This window comes from Pseudopodoces humilis, chromosome 5 (genome assembly GCF_049639895.1).
Source record: "Pseudopodoces humilis isolate 2021_Gansu_Grassland_sample_001 chromosome 5, ASM4963989v1, whole genome shotgun sequence".
NCBI lineage: Eukaryota > Metazoa > Chordata > Aves > Passeriformes > Paridae > Pseudopodoces > Pseudopodoces humilis.
Window position 1 is genome coordinate 42,319,131 of NC_142204.1, and position 20,413 is coordinate 42,339,543.

At 34.6% G+C, this 20,413-nt stretch overlaps 1 protein-coding gene across 2 annotated transcripts in view; it reads right to left on the bottom strand.

Annotated features, from left to right (window-relative positions):
* The window catches only part of SLC16A7 (solute carrier family 16 member 7), a 79,592-nt gene that overhangs the window by 43,599 nt on the left and 15,580 nt on the right, over positions 1-20,413 (bottom strand). Inside the window, exon 1 of one of the 2 annotated variants that reach the window (XM_088054783.1) lies at positions 19,099-19,117. The exons of the other annotated variant lie outside the window; for it this stretch is intronic. The gene's annotated coding sequence lies outside the window, so the exon portion shown is untranslated. Of the gene's footprint in view, positions 1-19,098; positions 19,118-20,413 lie in introns of those variants that run through there. 2 annotated transcript variants of the gene reach the window in all.

Genomic DNA, 20,413 nt, shown 5'->3' on the forward strand with positions numbered 1-20,413 from the left:
CTATCTCAGCCTGGTATGAAAGTGCTCCTTTCAAATGTTAAGGGAAGAGGAACCCTTTTTCTTACTATGGACAAGCCAAATAGGCACCACCTGGCTTGCAGACCCAAAAGGTAGACCTGAAAGCTGAAGCCCTAAAGTGCAACAGCCTGTTAGTTACAGGATATAAACTTGCTCATGCATTAGCTGTGTTTTAGCTGGCAAATTTCTCATTTTGCTTGACAGAGAATATGGGGTAGCACTGCTTCATTGCTCAAAAGCAACTGGATAAATCCACTACAAGACTCCTTTTTGTGAGTTATGCTGGACTCTTTACTTTGAAGCTTTTCCCACATAACAAAGTTCTTTTCTCTACAGAAGCCCTCTTTGCCAAAGCCATACCTGTGTAAACAGACTCGAAAGCATCAGCTTTTAAATTTCTGCATCATCACAAGAAAAGCTTTACACTTCAGATTATTTTTCTGCAAACTGAAATAATACTCCTTATTCTCTTTATTGAGAATCTAGAACAATAGAATTCAGAACCTCAAAATTTGACTATAGTAGCTATATAGAAACCGTGGTAGAGTTTACAAAAATATGAAGCAAATGAGACAAGAAATATAAAGATGTCTGTGGCATTTGCGTCCTTGCAATTAGCAAAAGGGCACGAGAAAAATATTCACAGAAGGGACTAGTTAAGTCATATTTACCAGGAAGCTTAATAAATCAAGAGTTAACCATATCCAGTGTAGGGCAATGAGCACATCAATCTAAGAGATGAGTCCATTGTCCCTTTCAGGACAGAAGTTTAACCAGTTAAGAGGCAGAACATTGACTTATGGTTTTCCTTGTAAAAAGCAGATATATACACATTTGGTTGTTCATAAGTTCTATGAAGACACATCTACTCATAAGAGTTTAGACAAACTTTCTATATTCGAAATTGTTTGTAATGCATAAAAACATGTACAGCACACTCCACACACCTATTCATTTTGTCTTGATAACAAGACAAAGAGGTGGTAGTGGAGTGATGTAAATCCCAAGGTTTTTCCTTGAAAAGCAATTCAATGCTGGGATTCAGAGCCTGAGCATTATAGTCCCCAGAAGACCCCTTGTAGTCTTCAAGACGGTAACATTCTTCTTTGTGTACAAAGCAAGTCTGGAGTTTATGCATTTTTCTAAAGCCTTTAAAGACACCTCTTTTACTTATTTTCACTGAAGTCTTAAACTATTATCTATCTATGCATAGGTATGCACAGACTAAGCATACATTTCCTATACATAAACTTTCACATACAGCCTGACTGACTTCAAAGTGGACTAAATGGATTTGAACTCCATTCAAGTTTTTATTTAGCTAGATCATTTCCTCAGTCAATAGCTGCACATGAAACAGTCAACACCTCCTGGAATGACTGGGTTTAATTACAATTTTGTTTCTTTGCAGATTCTTCTCCAAACACACTTTCCAATATTTCTCTTACCTCTCAAAATATTATACATACACTGTGAGATGTTCCTGAGGGGAAGTTGTTTTTGTTGTAATCTGATTCAAGCATAAAATCTATTTTCTATTCAATCCTAGCATTATTTCATTTTCATGATATTTTACAATTGAATATTAAACATGGAATTTGGGTTTGTTCTTTTTCTTTTCTTCCCTTTAAGTCAAGCATTGTGAGATTCATCAGTCAACAAAATGTTTCTATGAAAAAAGAAACATTGGGTAAAACAAACTCTGGCTTTTATGTATAGAAAAAAAAATGGGTTGTTTCTTTCCTTTTCCCTAAAATAACTTGCTGATTCAACAACCATGTCTGTAAAGTGCCACATGCATTTATTGCACCCTTTACAGGATGAAAGAAGTATATGATGAAAAAGACATTTAAGTTGGGGGTTTGTGCCTGTGTATCTCAGGAAATAGTACAAAGCATGTAGATGATAGTACTTATGGTATGAAATTTCATTGCACTGGGTTTTTTTATTTGGCCTTTGTAGGAGAAAGTGTGATTGGCTCCTGCATAACAAAGCTGACTGATAAAAGGTGCAGTACTGATAAATCTTGAATTTTTAGGAAGTTAAAAAGGACAGCAACAGAATGTACCTGCTCAGATTTCCAGAAAAAGTATCAGAGAGCAAAAGATGAAGTAAAAAGTGTTGTTTTCATCCTCAAAATGTGAGTAAAGCTATAACTTATAACAAAACAGGACTTTGAGGTGGGACCACATGTGATGTTATCTGGCTCTGGCTATTTGAGTCTTTCAATTGGCTCTAGCTTCTATCTGTTCTGCATCAGACCCAAACCTTCTGCCTAGAGTTAGCTGTAGTCTTGAATACATTTCCAGTTCATACACATAACAAAATTGCTATTATTACTACCCATGATAGTTGAGAATATTTTAAATGGTAAATTGTGACAAAGTACTGTTTAATTTTCACCAATCAAAAGAAAATCATAACCTTTTTCTAGCATATCCCTAAATAAGATTATTTTTTTCATATGCCAGTTCATAGATTTTTTTACAACTCTTAAAAGGAAAGAAAATAGAAATGCAGAGATGATGTACAAATTCTCAGTGTAAGTGAATAAAATCTTTTCTAGTACAGATTTCTTTAATCATATTTCTAGAAAAGACAGAGTGGGGATCCCATACCTTACAAATCAGTACAATAAAAGAGTAGAAAAGCAACAACATGTACTGCAAAAATTGATTTTGAATGATAGCTAACTTTTTAAGTACTTTTGATACTTTTCACACCCCACATTTGAACATGCAGGTAGGCAGTGGTTTCTAACAAGTGGCTGTTTATGTATCTACCTCCTGCAAAACAAAGCATGAGTGCTCACTGAACTTTAAAAAAAAAAGACTCCCTTGAACTTTATTTGGATTTGACAATTAATTCTGATCTGGAAGGTTGTCCCACAAAAACAAAGATAAAACCTTTTTAAAACAGAACAGGTACTCTAATAATTTAATTGTTCTTAGATATAAAATTAACAGATTGAAACTCTGCACTTAGAATACTTATTCTGTTATACTGAATTTCTACTATTAGAAAAGCTCAACACAGACCTACAACAGTTCTTAATAAGAATACTTGACCAAAACTGTGACCAGAAGCACTGTAATAAAACATAAATGCAAAACCAAACAAATGAGCACTCCTGTCATATAAAGTTGCATGCCTTCTGTGATCTGAAAAAAATACATAAAACAAAGCACCTCCTTTGAGGCATGTAGGACAAAAATCACATGTAACACTAAAGCAAGACTTCAACAGATTTAAGATTAAGACTGAGTGATTACTCATTACTTAATGCTAAGCAGATGTATTTCAAATCAGTGGCAGAACCACCTATTTTTTTTTTCTTTTATAAATGCTCCAGTTTATCCTGATTTATTAAAATATCAAGAAAAAAAATCTTCCAGAAGAATATACCACATCTATCTGCATTTTTCATTGCTATGGGTTGCTCCTAAGTTGGAATAGGCCACCCTGTCCATTATCTGAACCTTGAGTCACTCTTTTTCACCCTCTTCAACACTTTTATATTGTTCACTGAAATTCACTGTATTTTGGCATCTGCGTGAGGAATGCCTCCAAAGTTCATTGGAAAATATGTTAATGCAGATACTGTGGAATTTTTTAGTGTTTTGTTTTTTTGGTGATTATAATGAAAACATATTTACAAGTTAACACAGGTTGAAAGAAAATCCTTACTAACAGTATCTTTCTCTAAAAACCTAAGACAGTGAAACAGGACAATATCCTTTCTCAGTAATGATTATATACTATCAAAAATCACTCATAGTTGTGAAAATTACTTAGCCATAGTAATGATGTTGACATAAGCTAAACAAAAACATACTCAGGCCTTCCTCATAATCACATAAGGAAAAAATAACTTACCTTACACAGTTCACATACCCAATATGTGAACAAATCTTTATGATGAACCTATGAACAGATACACCTTACTTCAAGAAATTTATTTTCTGTTAACAGAGCAAAGTGATGGTTTATTTATCTTAATATATCCTACATACCTGCTCTGATGTGAAATATCACCCTGCCTTGTGCTGCCAAGTGACGACAAAATCATTGGTAATTGCCAATAAAGCACTTGAAATAAAGTGCTTATTTAAGCACAGCAAAGATGGCTCTAGGGCATATTTGCATCATGGGACTGACATAAAATGGCTCCCTAACAATTCAAGATGGAGTCTTTACCCCTATTATTGACAAAGAAAGATATATTTTATTAATAAAGCATTAACCAAAATAGAATTATTATCTCCATTCCAGGATATTACACTTCACAGAAGAATGTGCATACAGATAAATTTAAATATATTAATTGGTTGTAGATTTTTGTTTTGTCTGGATATCAATGCTGGGTAGTGAAAAATACCTGAAAGTGCTGAAAGTGAAAAATATGCAGCCTCTCTGATTTACAATGTTTATTTTATAAATAAAATAAAACAAATAAAATATAAATAAATTATAAATTAAAAATATAAATGAAAAGCATTAAAAAAATTGAAAAAATAAAACAGCACAGGAAACACGGAGAAGAGAGATGTCTTTGAAAGTATACATCAGCTCTTTCTGTTTGTAACATAATTCCACTCCAGTATGAGTTGACTGGTTTGTATCAAGTTGATTGATACATTTAATTCCTCCTTTTTTAAAATTCTTGCTTTTTCCTAGCTTCCACTATACTTACTATTTTACCTTAATGATTAATTGTTCATTTTCTGTACTTATGAATGTAACAATAATAAATATTAAGCATACACCTGAAGACTTTAAATATATGCCTAACATATAAGCACAATTTTCCAGTCAAGGCAATGACTTAGGTTTCTGGTGACCTGGACCCATTCCCTCATTCTGCATCAAACTTTTCTTGTGTTTTTAGGCAAGACTTTTATCTCTCAATTCCACAAAGAGCATAAAAATATACATATATCCATTTGTATTTCAAACAAAACATTTAGGCTCAAGACCTCTGCAAGCTGGTTGTTGATTACAGTTGTCTAATGCCTGTAAAGACTGTCCCTTCAGGAAAACCTAAAGTCTACATTTCCACCTCCAAAGTGGCCATTTCTCCTGCTCAGAGTACATTTTGTTAGTACTTGCGTTTTTAGCAACTGAGGAACATGAGAGCGTTTTCTTCAAAATAGAACAATTTTGTCAAGATCAACTGACAATATCCTCCCAAATAGTCTCAGAATTAAAATTATCTCCTGAAAGGGGGAAGATGTTGGCTAGAATCTTCCTGCATAGAAAGCAAACTTAAACATTAAGAAATGTCCTAATTATTGTCCAAATGCCTAAACAAGGAATTACCGGTGTCACTTAACAATATCAACCCTGTGGCACGCTATTTAAGAGGTAATCTCTAAAATGTAGAACAGTCCAGACCTAAAGAATTACCTCATGTTGTTTACTTAATATACCCAGTGGGAGTAAGACATCCCGCATAACAAAGGATGGGGCATTTCTGACCATGCTCGAAGCAGAACTTTAGCCCTGTAAGTCAACTAGGAAAAAAAATTTAAGGGCCCTTACTATCATACAGAAGTTCTTTGAGGTTTTGATTACTAGAGTTTATATATATGCCTATTTTTATTATCATATACCAAGCTTACATATGAAACTTATATTCCTTTCTGTATCAAACTTTATTATAGTGAATTAAAGGATGATGAGATCTGGTCAAATACATGCCTCCAGTTCAAAGAGCAAACAAGTCCATTCTCTCCAACTATGAAAACCTCAGAGTTTAAATGCCTCTCTCTATATATATGTGTATATCTGTATATATATATGCACAGATAAACGATTAGTGTTGTTATCTTTGTTCTGGCCATTATGGGAATTCAGTGATGAGGGGGAGCTGTTGTAGAATATACTGTCTACCAGCTTCTTCTTTCCTCATTCAGTTTTCAGTGGGAGCCTATGTATTCTACTCAATGAAAGGTTTCTAACACTGTATTACTTTTGCCCTTTGAAGCTGCCTTTTGCACTGATCACTGTCACAACTTACTTAACCTATCTGCATTTTTAAAGCATTTATCACTGTGGCACTGCCACCAGAGTGGTGTCGAGGATTAAAAAACAACAGGCAGGCTGTCTGCAGGTAGGCAGGGGAAATAACGTTTTCAGAATACTGTGAGACCATGAAGTTTTTCTTGAACATCAAGACCAACATAAAAAAAAAAATAAAAAAATTAGGTTTTGCATAAAACTTTCTAAAATGAGAGTGGTAGTAGGGAATCCCAAATTTCACATTTTTTGTAATGTATTTATTTTTCCTTATTCATGAAAACCCATCAGTGCTTTGTTTATACAAGTAACCTTACCTCAATGGGGAAAAGGTTATTTCAGAGTCTTCTCTCTCTTCCAAAATGAAAATTAAAATAAAATAAAAACTACAAAAAAAAAACAAGCGAACTTCCTCCCCCACCCCCTAATAAATCATAACACTCCCACTTTTTAATGTAACTTTCTTATTTGGTCCAGTTCACTCATTTAAGATTTATAAATGTATATACTTTGCAGGGTGAACAAGTCTGGTTTTAGCTGAAAAAGAGACAAAAATCATTAAAGCCAACATTTTAGATGAGAAGTTTTAGTGATATGTAAAACCATTACAGATTGAAGCTAATACTCCAGTCTTTGAAAAAATATTCCCCTTTGTCTTCAGTACAAACTTAGCGATTTCAATGCCAATCACATTTTTAATTGCTAGTGAATGAAGCCTAGTAGCAGTGTTAATTTGTTTACTGTATGCTAGCAACACTCCCTCTACAGTTCATCCCATATTATTTTTCCTAGGCAAAAGAAATATATATTCTTGTATATTCTGAATACAACAAATTCCATCTTCAGTGGGTCAAGTGGAAATCCAATATTCAAGTCATTCTACTGGAAAAAAATTATATTTTGATTTTGAAAATCTGGAATAAAAATGTAGCAAGAATCTTTTTATTTATTGCAAATGGAAGAAGCAATCTGTAAAAAAAGTCCAACATTCATCCTGAAATGTACTGATTTACTGGAAAAATTGAAATCAATTCTGGCTTTGGTGTTACATGTCACTTAGCTGAAACTAGACATGCAAAGTCCACATACTCAGCACTAATCAAGCTATTGCCTGTTTGCATTTTGCAGCATGAGCAAGTCGTTCTTTAAAAGACACACACAGAAAGAGGAGCAAATTAGCATTTTTCTGTGCCAAAGTAGAATTTACTCATAAAAAAGAAAAAAAAAATTGCCATGAACAAAAAAGAAAAGCATTCTGAGGGATCAGCATTGCATACATAGCATTTTTTGAAGGCTTGATTTCTTCATCACATTGATCTTATTTAAACACTCTCTTATTTCTCCAATATTTTAGTATTTGTGCTCACAATTCAAGGATCTCTCAGGAGGCCTCAGCTGACATTTGGCATCACAGCATAACAAGGTCACCTTTCAGTCTCATGACCAGAGCTTTTGGTTCACCCTCATTGACCCTGCCTGTACCATATTCTGAGTTAAGTCATGCAAGGAGGTGGAAAGGATTATGCAACAAAATGTGGGCAGGCTCAGTAACATGTATAACCTTATGCACTTCTTAGAAAAGAAGCACTTGACTCTCCCCTCTCAGCATGGTTTGCATCTCTCTGTGGTGCTCAGCTGCCTTTTTCTTTCTGTCCTTTTCTAGTCAAGCCAGACACAAATCCTGTGCTTTCACACAAAATTAAAGGCACCTTTCTTTTGTACGCTATGGCACAGTCACAGGTATTTTAGAAAACTATTTGTGGCTTGCTGACACCCTGAAGCACTTTTTCCAATAGCCATTCTCACCTCAGCTGACCAGCACAGAACAACATGCCATTTCTGGAGAAGAACTGCCAAGCCAGAAAGCTTTCAACTGTGAAATCATTCACCAGATATAGGAAACAATACAGCCAACTGGGCAAAACTGCTGGGTTTTATTTGTAAGAATTTATCAACACAGAATTTCAGGGATATTTAATAGCTGATACTTTCTTCATCAAGTGGTGTGATTAAACACTAGGTTAAGGTAATTTTTTTAGCTAATCTCTGTAACTGTTTTCTTACTCTTTAGTTTGTTTCCTGGAATCCAGCATATACCCAGTTCCTCCTTTACAATTATCAGATTCATTATATCCTGCAAGAAATACAGATGCGTGGGCATCTCCAAAACACTGCTGGACAACAGAGTAGTATGGGCACAGACACAAGTCAGCTATAACGAAGAAAACACAGCAGCAAAGTTGTTTTTTACCTTGAACAATCAGGTCCTGAACCAAATTAGGGAGGAATATCGAAAGGAGTTAATAACTAGGGCCAGAGAAGAGAAATATCTAACATAAACCTTTTTCCCTTCCCTCAATTTCAGAACTCTTACACATAGGGGAGGGGGACAAAGAGGGTCGAAAATCAACCAGTCTTTATTGTTGGAACAAAATTATGTAAAACTTTTCACAGATTCTTTTAATAGCAGATTCCAGCCATTAAATCTATATGAAACTTGGGCTTTGGATTTATTTTTTCACCAATATGTCTAAGACAAAAGTTATATAAAACATTAATGTTGCTGCCAAAGTAGCTGGAAAAAAATTGATTGAAATAGGTACACAAACAAAATCAATATGATTTTTAAACCTGTTTAATTAATTCTTCAGATTCATTCTCTCTTTGATGCATGTCTCTCATTTGTGCATCCAAATGTTAAAAGAAGCTTCTCTAAGAAAAAAAAAATCTCACAACTGTTTAGCTTTCAGTGAGGACCCAGAAATTATTTTTTTAATCAACAAGTTATTTAATGAATTTTAATTTCTGAGTGTTCAACTCATGCCATGCCAAAGAAAAGATTTGTTTCCAAAAACTGTAGAAAACACATTCTGCAAAGTAACATGGTATAATTAGGATGTAAGGCAATAGAAACATGATTCCATGTATGCAAGACACTGACCAAGTATTTAAAAATTATCTCTTAAATCAGAAATCATTAAGTAGCAATGATGCTCATTTCACTTTCCAATTTCAAAACTGAAATTTTCATTTTAAGAATATATGTGAAACTTCATCTTGACAGTGCAAATGAAGAATAGGATCATGGTTTTTAATATCCAACACATTGGTTTATATGTACCAAAACCAATTTAAGCATGTCACACATTGCCCTGTAGTATTTTATGAAACATGAGAAACAAGGCAAATAAAGCACAGTGAGAAATATTGAAAATTATGTTAAAAGGTATAAAAGCAACCCAAAACCAAACTTATTTTAGTTCTGTTCTACATAAGCTCAGCAATAACACTACATCCTCCAAAACCTGTTGCAGGACTTAAGCTACAAAACTGTTTGCTGCTACCTGACAAGAGTAATTAATACTCCATCAAAAATGACACAGAAGTAAATTTTGTGCTAACAGGAAACTTGCTGAACCACCCTCAGTTGCCTGAATCCAGACAAATGAACCATGGCATGCTGTACTGCAGCATTGCTTAAGTACAATTTTCCTACTTGCATGGTATGCCTGTGACAAATACAGCCTGAGGTTTCCAACAACAGACATGATGTTATTATGGCAACTGCACAGGGCAATAAAAGAAACCTTGTGAAAGCCACACGTGACAAAAGTTGAAAGGAAAGTCACAGTAAATAATTGCTTCCCTGAAGCTTGGCCTACTGATATTCCTCTAATTACTTTCACGCCTTCTTGTTATTCTGTAGATTACAATAATTCTGCAATGAAATTATTTTTATTAGCAATACAGGTATGCACATCATGTTAAATGCTGAAATAAGAAATTTGTAAAGCAAGCTTCAGGCTTATATATCATTATAGCATCAGTCCATTATCCTTAATGGACTTCATCCTCACTAACAGGGCATAGGAAAGAAAAACAGTTGGTTCTCTATTCATAAATATGTTAGGATGATCAAAAACTGAAAAAGTTATATATGCCTCTGAGATTTCCATGACAAATTTTAACCTAATACCTGTTTAAACAGGTAAGGCATTTCTGATTTTTAATACAGAGATGTGGAAATTTGATAGAAGAGAAATCAAGGTGAAAATAAATCAATAAAGAACAGGAGATAAAAAGATTAAAGTAAGTAAAAAATACTTTTGAGGAGATGTGCTGATGTAAGAACATGTAGATTTGTGGCAATATTAATGTAATGCAAATAACTTTTATAACTTGTAATGCTGTCAAAACTTCTTTCTGACATCTCCTCCCAGAAATACTGTCTATAGAAATGTTGCACTTCTAATGTTGTGCATACCTTTTCAGTTCTGAGCAGGCAGAATCACATTTGTACTGTTCATACTGTACAACAAAAGGAAAGATTAACAAGTGGCTAAATGCCAGTACCTAGGCACTTCTAAATCAAGCTACAGGTTAAGAAAAATCCTCTTTCTAGTTCATTATACAGTCAAACATTCTTCAGAAATTATAGTACTCGCCATGAAAAAATAAACAAGCAGTGCTTTCAAAGCAAGTTCAGACACTGTCCTCATACGAAATGAGAAAATAGTGGAAGTAAGCCTTCGTGCAAAAAAACACCTCTCTCTTGCCTACCATTTTGAGAAACCACAATGAGATATCTCACAAACGAAGATCTAACTCATTAGTTTAACTCAGATTCATTAGCAACGTTTTTTTCTCTGATGCCCCATTACACATGGCCATCAGGATACAGACATAAGGACAAGGATGTTATTTACAAGAAAAAATATTTTCAACTTCTTAAATATTATGGGTAGCAGGGAAAGAAGGATGAGGACTTTTTATGTAGCTAAAACCTACATTTTCCATGTATGATAAGGAAATTAATGCATACCTACTTTCCTGCAAACTTAAGTCTAAATTGCCCTTTAGCAACCTGCTAGAAATTAAATATTCCCCAAGAATAGACATTAACTGCTACTCCAGGTTTTAGAAGTGATTTGATTTCTCATCAGATATAGGTGCAATAACTTAATAAAGTTGCATTTCTGTGATTGTTCTGTTTCACTGTGGTATGTATAATGCTTCTCTTTGTGAAGGACTTGCTTCTGTAATTTCTCTTCAAATGTTCTATTTCAAAACTACAGTACCTGCCAAATCATAAGCTTTACAACTCATTTGATCGCACACAGGGCTAGCAGCACTATTTCCCCCAGTTTGCACCAACTGCTTAAATTACAGTAACTTTTATTTTGGAACTAATGGTATTTTCCCATATATAAGATGTTTCTGCTTTGTCAGTTTGTTTAATCAGCTTTATATGAGAAAACTGGGCACTTGGGCCTAAAATTATGTATATTTGCATGCCATTTTCTTCTCTTAGTGCTATCACATGACTAATTCAGTTGTACTATGTGGCCAGATGTTAGTACATACTCTTGATCTATATCATTCTTGCCAACTCAAAAATTAACATCATGGGCTCATTTTGAACAAATGAAATACTTACTGAGGGACAGAAAACAATGTGAAGGATGCAATGCATCTCACAACACTTTTTTTTATAGACTGTAATTAACTTTAATATTTTCATACATTATACAAAGTCTTCCTCATAAGTCAGAGATAAAATATTAAACAAAAAAAATTAATGTTTTTTCTAATAGTGTGTTTCATACTGATTGATACAAACTAGTTTCCTATTAATACGTGAAAAGCATTCATTGGTAAAGCAAAAATTTCTTGTCTGCAGAATTACATCACTGTTCACCAGTTCTCTTATTTACATGCTAAAAATTACTCTTATTAAAATGAGTAATTTACCTCAATTTAAAATTGAGGACATATCAATAATTTTATGTATTGCAGTGATGCTAAAATTCAATTCCTACTCTCTGAAAAGTAAAAGTAAGAAAGAAAGGAAGAAAGAAAGAGGAAAAGAAAGAAAGACACTTAACATACAGTAGAAGACACCCAAAAGCCCAGACAGCCCAAAATGGTTGTTTTACTATATCCCTATTTTACTACAGCAATTATTTATTTGTGATCACTGATTTAAAGTGTCTGTAATGCCATGTCTGATTAACATCCTCTTTAAAGATTCCCAATTCCATCAGGTGGGATTTTGTCTCTCTTTTCCATTTTTATTTCTCTACTCAATATTTTAAAGTGCCTGTTTGGTGGACATGAAAGTGCATGAAATGAAAAATTGCTTCTTCCTTATACTATGCTTATCCTTCTGATTGGCACAAGGTGTAATTTTGTCCTGAAAAAATAATTTTTTTCAAGTTGACTTTTAGATAGTTTTAGTAATAGGGAGAAGGGTGATGGCTTTCCCTCCTGCAGCTTAAGGATTTCTGCAATGAAGTAGCTTAACTTAGCCAAGTTAAACCATGCCTCAAAACAGCTGATTTTTTATCTTCTAGTCTCATCCCTTTGTCCTAATCCAGAGAACACCAGTAGGAAGGGATTTTTGTCTGCTTCTCATGGAGTCTTCTTCATGATACATATCACATAATTCATACCGGTTACCTCCTCAGTTCTTTTGCCTTTCAACTGCATGTTTAAAGACTCACCTGACTCCACATCTGCCATCATTCCCTTTGTGCAAAAGAGCCAGTCCTAAGGGGCTCATAAAGTCTTTCTTTCCCAGATCAGCTGTCCTAGTTTTTCTTTTCTTCCTCCTTCTCTTGACCTAATGCACTCTCATCACATACTGCTTGAGCTGCACACCACCATCAGGCACTCAGATGAAGTTACAATGATCTCGGGCTGAAGTTGTACGAACCTGCTATTTTCAGTTTAGATTAACTTCCTCTTTTTCTGGTGCCCAAATTCAGGTGCCTTCTGGCAAGGACTAGCCAGGAGCAGAGACACGAGTTACCTCCTAAGTTCTAGAAGTGCTGGATGCAGTGCATAGCCTGCCAGGGGCATCCCTTCTACCACAAACCTGGGCACCCAGGCTGCGCCAGCATGTCTCCATCTCTGCCTTCCCAAGGAAGCACAGGCTGTGAAGCAAACACACGACAAACCGCTATGTTATCTACTGAGTAGTGGATTTTTCTGCAATATCCATTTCTATCATACTCTTCTTTCACAAATGCCTGGCGTTTGCGGCCAGCCAGGGAAAGCGCTTCAGCTTTAATGAATCTGACAGCAGTGAGGAAGGGTGGAAAAATGAATTAATGTTTGATACAAGCACCACAAATAGATACCCGAATAAAGTGAAATACATGAAGAAAAGGCTCCTCACACTCAATCTAAAGATGATGTAATGGCATCAATCACATATTCTTGTTGCTCTATGTCTGTGACACAGTAAAAACACAATATGGTGAGAAGGACGGTAGGTGACAACTATATGCTATTTCTCACAATACAAGGATTATGAGGTATTCAAATAAATGATAAGGCAAATTCTAAAATTATGCAAGTTTTTAGGCAAAACTACAAAGATTGAATTGTATTTCATTATACTTCCCTAAATAAACTTTGAACCTTGCCTAAAACCTAAGTGGGGAGTGGGAGGGAACCAAACAAAAAGCTACTACCCTTTCCTTAGAAATCCAGTTCCTCAAATAATCCTAAAAGCCACATCAACATCCCTTTCTCCCAAAATAAACACTAAAGGGGTGTTTTCTTGGTATTTTATCCTGCTCCCACAGGTCTAGATTTCAGAAGTGACTGTGAATTGCCCTTTTGCAGTCACTGTCAGAGCATTTCCTGATTATATTGCAAAATTAACCATTTTGAAAAAAGGGAGAATAATTATTATTTGCAAATGTGGGAGTATGTCCTTAGACACAGTGATATCTCTTGACACAAGGCTGTGGTATATTTTAAGAAATATTAAACAGTTGGTTAATTACCAAGCATTGTAAATGAGTGGTTACCAAGAAAGCACTGATTTCTTTCAACAATATTCCCCATAACAAACCTCAATAAACAATCTCATTATCAAGTCCTAACAAGGCCTTTTTTCTTCTCTCTAGGAAAAGACTCCTAAATGATTCAGTGACACAAACACACACTAAATATTTTTCTGGGTCAAAGCTAGAAAGCCCAACATGCCCAAGGACTAAATTTTAGACAGGAAAGCGACTGTGAAGTGCACCTACCCCTTGTGATTCATGTTTGCAGCTCAGCTGCATGATGGCTCAAGAGCATAACTACTGCTGTCAGGCTGATCTCATAAAAAGGAGGGGTATGTACAGGACAGCTGGCCAGCAACAGATGGCAATATGCTGTTCCATCTCACAGGTTGGTTGAGTTCCTGTTGCAGCACATGTTGGCCAGAAGGAATTCTAATTCTAATGCAGCACTGGACTTCCTAAGGAGGCCTGGCTTTAAGCCACAGTCAAGCTCTAGAGTTCAACTAACTTCTTATATTGTCTATCAACTCCTTAAACAGTTCAGTCATTTACAGTTCAAAACTGGTGTTGGCGTTGAGAGTTAAGTAGTCAGTTCTTCTGTCTTTTTGTTTAAGGTGAAAGGTTTTATGAGCAGAACTTCATATAACTGTTGACAGTTTAAAACTTTTTGCCCTTGAAGAAGAAAATTATTTAATTCTCTAATAATGATAGATGTAAAAAGGTCATCATCAGTTGCAGACACCCCAAGGATTATTGCTTTTGCTCATTCAGCTTTATGGTAACATTAGCTTTGACCACCAATTGCCTTCTAAAATAGTTAAGCTGCATTAAAATTAGACTGTTGTTATTGCAATTTACAAGGTAATTGATTTATCTTTTATTCATTCTCTTAGCTTTGTATAGACACCAAGAATTTAATTTTGTTCTTTGATATTTTAAATTAAATATAACTTGAAAACAAAAAAGTTAAACTCATTTGAAAACTTAGAGAAAAAGAAATTAAGATACCAGTTCATTCTGACCTTCTGAGTGGAAAGAAATTAATAAAGGAAACATTCATGCCACTTCTCATTATCAAGGTGTCTGGAAACAACTGTAGGGAGCTCATTCCACTGTGCAAACTCACCCTGACCCAACTAGTCATTGTGTGTCGATGTAAAGAATTATCATCTCATCTCCTCATCTCCTAAAAAGAGATACTGTTGTGGATAAGGTTATCTATACCATAAAAGTCAGTCTTCAATTGTAGTGCTAGATTCACACCAGGGGTTAAGTTACAAGACACTAATATAAACTAATAGAAAAGCAGGTTAAAGGGGATTACAAAATAGGATTTGGCTGAGAAGTATTGCTTTTTTGCATTATCAACAGTGGCACTGCATACACAGAGCGATACAAAGAGGGTACAACAAGACACCTTGAGCTCATGCTTCACAGATGATTAGAATTTCTATGCCAACAATGCCTGTATAATTCTATACATATGCATAAGTGTTCAATAGGATAATTTTTTCCTTTTCCTTTTTCAAAAGGATTTCAAGTAAAAATTATAACATATTAACAGTGATGTACAAACACAATTCCGTAATAAATTATTTTTAAGCACACATATTACAAATTAGAAAATCTGAAATGGTCTAATATTCATTAAATACCATTTCTGTATTATGTAATTCCTTTCTTTTAAACTGAAATATTAGTTCACAGAAATACATACACAGTCTGACATTTTGAAATGCCTCACGGCTTCAAAGAATGTCTGCCTAAGAACAAGAATCAATGTTTTACAGTTTCCTCCTCATTATCAACAAGTATTTCAGTATTCAAACTAAGGAAGCAATTCTTGTGAACACTTACAGCATTTCAGTACTTGAACGTATTCTTGTTTGACCCCACAGCAATATATTTCACTCTGATGAGCTTTAAAGAGAGTTTTGATGAAAAAGACCCATAACTTTGCATAACATGCTCTACAAAAAAAAAAACCACCTGGACACTCTGAGGACTCACGCAAATAAAATTAATATTCAGTCTAAATGTTTAAAATTATGAACCTTAACCAAGTGCAGCAAGCTAGGATTGAGTTTACCTCACTCTTTAAGCCACTATTTTGTCCTCACCACAAACCAGAAGATTAATATAATATAGTTCTACTCAGAAAAAGAAGCTGAACTTGCTGAATGAAATACTGCTAATTTAATGTTTTCTCTTTTTCTGCAACCTTAGAACCAACCCTATTCCTTTTTATGATCTCTCTGCTCTTAAATTTGAGACCTACAGAGCACTACCAACTTATCAACTGTCAAATATTTTAAAATTATTATTAAGAGTTAGAATTATCCTAACCTATTATTTTCTCTCATTTCTTCACACAGATATTACTGCTGCTGTTTTACACCCATGAGCTAAAATATTAATGTAAATGACAAATCATGTATCAGAGTTCAAAATCTAAGGTGAAAGGACAAATATAAGTATACATGCATAATTTCCATAATTCATATAATTGGTGCATATAGTATATAGAGCTTTTGTATCAGCAGACATCATACCATAATGCATTAGTTATGATCTACTGTTGCTAAACATATAATATTAATTTGCTGCAGTATAATGAAAGAATAAAAATTTAAATGCATATCTGAAGATGGAGATAGTGGAGTGTTTTGTCAGTTTTAAGGATCTTTAGAACCAAACATCACAGATGGCAATTTTATCTGAGGTTGATGACCACTTCCATTTGTCATCTCCTAGAAGTTGATTCCATCAGTTTTGTACTGTTGTGAATCACCAGATGGCACTTCTCCCCACTCTTAATACTTACCCCCTGAGCATGTAGGAGTTAGATCTGGAACAAATATTTTCAGCTGAACTTAGATGCTGTATACATGTTGAGATCCTTACCAGTAAAGAAGCACTTCTCTTGTTTCAATCCCTTTCCTTAACTGAAAATATTCTTTCTCAAATTAGTTGCTGTAGACAAGCTATGTCTACAGAAAAGGAAAAAAAATGTATTAAACTCCCCCCCACACACACACTTTTGTCAACACATATGCGCTGCCCTGCCCAGAGACATTTTGAAAATAATTCTTTCACATTCTCCACATACTTAAAGCTGCAATTCTAGCTTGAAGAAAATAATATTGACAAAACAAAATAAAACTGTGTTGAAAAATTTGTCCATTTCTAAGCATCATTGTAATTTCACAGCTTCTATTCTGGTTATGTTCTTCAAATAATTTCTCTCTCTTGTTTGTATGTACAGTCCACAGGAAGAAAAAAAACTCAGAAAATATGCAGTCATGCCAAGAGCTCTCGGTGAAGTATAACCATGATTCATTATCATCACATAGTAATGGAATATCTCGGTGGAAACACCATAAAGCAATGTTTAAACATCAGGCAGTGATTGTTTTATAATGTCTGTAACTACACTGCACACACATCTTTCACTCTTCTCCTGCTTTCCTCTGTTACACTGATCAAGCACGATGCTTCCTTTTCTCTGGGACTCTGGGGAGAAGAGTCAGGCTGATTTGGATTTTTCTCCCCCACGCAATTTCTTTCCTTCTTGTAGCTGTTTAAGTGGATAGGGAGTTGTACTAGTAAATAAATTTTGTGTGAAAATCTCACAAAACCCCAGGTTTTTAGGAGACAAGGTAAAAGGAATTTTCTTAATATTGAAACTTCACTAAGGTTGCATATAGCATCATGAAAAATCATTTGTTCAAGCATGATTCCTTTTCGTAAGGACTTGGGGACCTCTCTACTATTACCTGTCAGAATACCTTTCTGTTATCTCCTGGTTTTGCTAACAGTCAAGGCAATATTTTTAGTGTTGGAGTGCTACAGTACATCAGTACTACATGAGAGTGGGACTTTGAGAATATACACTGAAGTCGCAGCCACTGGTGAAAAACAAAATATTACTTCATTTTCAATCTTCCAACGATTTTATTTTAAGAAACAATTTATAAATAATATTTCACGTAGAATTATTAAGAATCATATTATAAGCAAACACAAATGAAAAAAAAATAAAGGTATAAAAAATGTCTGAGAACCCCATTTTTCTTTTTTCTTTTTTAGAATTTGACCCACTTAAGTCCACAGCCCTAGTGTGTGATAAGCCCCTACAGTGCTTCTGACGTCAGAAGAGTTGTAAAGATGACAGCCAAAATTCTGGCCTCTAAGCCACCAGCTTACTCTGGTGAAAACAAAGACAACTTTAAACTCAGTTTTGAGATCAGTAAACAAAGATTTAGACCTTTAAGCTTTGATAACAAGGATGACAAAAACAGCCCCAAAAATCACCAGGTTATCTCCATGAAATAAAATCAGCAATTTTTCTTCAAAATTATGTATAATCAACCATTCTAAAACTGCTCATGGACTATTTGCAAAACTGTTTAGGTTGCCAGGAGATTGTAGAGTGGTTGTTATAATGAAAAAAAAAAAAAAACTAATTGGAAATTACTTTTGCACTTCATTCTAAGGAATCTAATAATTTTTAAGTTCCTATATCTGAAATGAGGCATAGGACACTGAGTTCTGACACTGCAAAAGACTGAAACAGAGTTACTCATGTCAGTAAATACACCCCCATATTGTTTGCTTTAAAGCAACCCCTCAATCTTTATTATAAAAATCTCTGGTGTTGCAAAAGAACTGTCTGTGTAAGTGCTCAGTGAGGAGATGAATAACCGTCATTCCAACACTTGGTTTCATGCAGGGGGATTATGTTATTGTTTCCCTCCCAAATCCTTATGAAAATAAGATGTTTATCATGAAGACTTGTCTTGTAAGTAAAATTGAGGTTGCATTGATAAATTAGTCTTCCTGTGTGACCTGAGCTACAGTGATGCTTCCCCTTCTTTTAAGTTTCTCTTTGGAAGACTTATCTTTGAAGTCTTTATTTTCTCAGAAATTTTGGCAATCTATATGAACAAAATATGTCCATGAAATCCATAGAGTTTGGTTAGACTGGGAATTGTCACCATTCAGTGGTTAAACCTTGTTATAACTTTTCAGGACTAGAGAGAGTATAAGAATATCACTCCTTTGAAGTGCTTCACACTGTTTCGTCAATACCTGTTAGATAATCATTAAAAAGCCAACAGCAAATATTGTGCAACTTGTGCTGGTGCACTGACTTGTCTTGCATTTAATTAGCAAATTAGTTTTGCATGGATTACCACAGTAATCTGAAACTACCTATTGCTACTAAATAAAGCTAAAAGGAAATAGCAAAACAGCACATTACCTGGCAGAGAGCTGCTGTCCAAGACAATAATCGGAACTTGAGAGATACAGAGCCTTTGTTCAGTTTGAACATTTAAAGACTCTTTGGAGACCTGATTGGCTGATTATCACACATGATGTTTGGACAGTTTATTTTGTGTGACCAATTGCCAAACCAAAAAGCATCTCAAATTACTGAGGCGCAAGAGGCTATGGTGAAGCTCAACATTCAGAACACAATCCCACAGAAAGACATCCTTAGTTTATTAACATTCCATCATCTGTTTAGGATTTCCTTCACAGCTTCTTTGTCTGACATGCAGGATTTTTCCTTAACAGCCTCTTTCTGTTTCAAAATTCTATTTAGATGCTATATATAGTCTTTAAAATGAGTGCTAATATCTGAAGAAACCTGAACACGGTTTGTGTCTAATGTTCAGCATATATGGTGAAGCTGGTTGGAAAACTGCCTTTTATAACATACACTAAGTTAAGATCAACATTAATATTATTTTGTTCAAAGAATAAAAAGTGTAATAAAAATGCTCTAAAGATCATCAGTAAAAGCTTAAAAGGAAAATTAGAGGCACTTAATGGAACTATCATGTTGCAAAAGTCCAATTATTTCTCATTTGGATGAAATTGTCCAGCAATTAACAGTAAGTGTGCAATTAACTTAGATGTTTTTAGACTGCTCAATTAACAGTGAAAGTATAAAATACTGCATAAGGCTTTATAGACTAATTAGAAACTTTGTATTAATAAGCAATGTTAGCAATGACAATATTTAAAAGCTGTGTTTTGCTGGAGATAATGCAGAATTTGCTGTACAGCTCCAAAAATTATTTTCCATTATTTCTTAAATTTAAAAAAAACCTCACTATTTTTGTATAGGAAAGAAAATGGAATCATCTGCAGAACTGATGAAAGAATAAATAAATACATAAGAAGGTAGGCTGCACTTAAGGCCAGATCATACCTTCACTCAAAAACTCTGAGCAAAACGCTTTTCAAAGTTCAGATCAAAAGCCTTTTTTTTTTTAAATGCAAAAGTGTTCTTAACTATTTTGCTGGAAAACCAGGCAACAAGGTGTGCATGTCCTCACAACTGTTATTTTTTATCAGTCTCACGCACCATACTTGCCTTGACCCAAAAAATGCTGGAAAGGATGAAGCTGCCTGGCCAAAAGAAACAGAAAAATATTGTGATGACTCAGGCTGAAAAAAAAATAAGCTTTCTCTTGTCCTAGATATTCACTAAGCAACTGATATTAAAGCCTCAAAGCTCTTAGAAGTGCTTTGTTTGAATATTTGGCAGTCTCTGGGAAAGATTTTAT